Source organism: Balaenoptera physalus, assembly GCF_965194825.1.
Source record: "Balaenoptera physalus genome assembly, chromosome: 10".
Lineage (NCBI taxonomy): Eukaryota > Metazoa > Chordata > Mammalia > Artiodactyla > Balaenopteridae > Balaenoptera > Balaenoptera physalus.
Genome location: NC_138889.1, coordinates 106,688,711 through 106,690,623, shown reverse-complemented (window position 1 = coordinate 106,690,623; position 1,913 = coordinate 106,688,711). Strand labels below are relative to the sequence as shown.

Sequence of the window (1,913 nt, the reverse complement as noted above, 5' to 3'; positions counted from 1 at the left end):
GTCTGAGTTCAGCTTTTGCTGAGGTGAAGCCCAGGAAGAGGTCGTGAGCACTGGAGGGGGAAGGAGTGACAGGGACAAAGGTGCAGAAAGGGGAAGTAGGCATTCGGTGGGCCGGGGAGCCCGCTCTTCTGCAAGCCTTACTCCCAGTGGCCACCAGCAGGGGACGCCCCGGACCGCATCCCGCCAGAGCTGGGCGGGGCCGATCCTCCCCACCCTCCTCCCCGCTCAGCCCTGATTCCTGCAGCCATCCCCCATCCCCCACCTCCCACCCTGGCCCCGCCCCGCCGGGGCCCCTCCAGGCCGGCGGAATACGTTCAGCGCCCTGCGCTCAGCGGCAGGTCCCAGATGCTCAACGCGCAGCTCACACGAAGTGGGGTTCCTGGTGGGCCGTTTACAGCTGTTATGTGTGTATTTGAATAAGTATAAAATGCGTCCCCGCGTAACTACCACTCAAAGTAAGAAAATCCGCCTTGCAGAGCCCCCCAATGTGTCCTTGCAGGTGACCCCTCCCTAGGTAAGCGCAATGCTGACCTTTACGGTAACCACTTCCTTGCCTTTCTCTGAGGTTTACCCCCAGGTACGTAGCCCAAAACAGTTTGTGTTCATTTTGCCTCGGGTTGTTGTTAATCATCAATGGAATCTTGCGGCTGTGTCCGGAGGCCTCCCGGTGGTTGCTGGAGCTGCGGTTTGTTCCCATTCGTTCACTGCCCACGATGTTCTGTTGTATGAGTAGAATCCAGTTGATTTATCCAGTAGACTGTAAATGGACCTTGGCACTACTGGGTAATGAGGCAGCAGATGTAACGTTGGACCAGGCCGCTTGGTGCCTGAAGGAGGGGTACCTTGTTAGAGGCCTTTTTCTTTTTTTTCTTTTTTGGCCTCACCAGGCAGCTGGCTTGCGGGATCTTAGTTCCCCCACGAGCAGGGATTGAACCCGCGGCTGTCCGCCGGGCAATTCCCTTCTTTTTGTTTTTGACAATCAGGAAACCTTCAGAAAAGCTGCAAGAAAAGTACAATGAACATCCATATAGGGGGCTTCCCTGGTGGCGCAGTGGTTAAGAATCCGCCTGCCAATGCAGGGGACACGGGTTCGAGCCCTGGTCCAGGAAGATCCCACATGTCACGGAGCAACTAAGCCCGTGCGCCACAACTACTGAGCCTGTGCTCTTGAGCCTGTGCTCTTGAGCCTGTGCTCTTGAGCCTGTGCTCTAGAGCCTGCGAGCCACAACTACTGAGCCTGTGTGCCGCAACTACTGAAGCCCATACACCTAGAGCTTGTGCTCTGCAACAAGAGAAGCCACCGCAATGGGAAGCCCACGCACTGCAACGAAGAGTAGCCCCCGCTTGCCGCAACTAGAGAAAGCCGGCGTGCAGCAACGAAGACCCAACACAGCCAAAAATAAAAATAAAATAAAATAAATAAATTTATTTTTAAAAAAAATCCATATACCCTTCACTCAGATTCACCAGTAGTTAACATTTTGCCCCATTTGCTCTCTCTCCCTCTCTCTCTCTCTCACACACACACATACACACACATGCATTTTTTTTCTGAACCACTTGACAGGAAGTTACATAGGTCATGACCCTTCCCTCTTAAGTATTTCAACATGCATCTCCTAAGAAAAATGACATTTCTTACACAACCGCGGTACAGTTACCAAATTTAGGCCTGGTAACAGTGACGCCAACACTGATGCAACCCTGGCATCTGATACGCTGCCCCCTTTCGTGTCTCTGATTGTCCCAGTGAACTGGGATCGCGCCTCACATTTGGTTGTTAGGGCTCTTCAGTCTTTAATCTGGAACCATCCTCAGCCTTACTTTGTTTTTTAAGACCTTAACGTTTTTGAAGAGTACAGGCCACTTGCTTTGCAGAATGTCCCTCAGTTTCTTTTTCCCCTTTTCCCCCC

At 52.5% G+C, this 1,913-nt stretch overlaps 1 long non-coding RNA gene across 1 annotated transcript; it reads left to right on the top strand.

Moving 5' to 3' along the window:
* The first annotated feature begins 288 nt into the window (after positions 1-288).
* On the top strand, positions 289-1,153 carry LOC309668085. The gene is made up of 2 exons (XR_014268080.1): positions 289-455; positions 984-1,153. It is a non-coding gene; the product is annotated as an uncharacterized lncRNA (long non-coding RNA).
* The last annotated feature ends 760 nt before the right edge of the window (positions 1,154-1,913 follow it).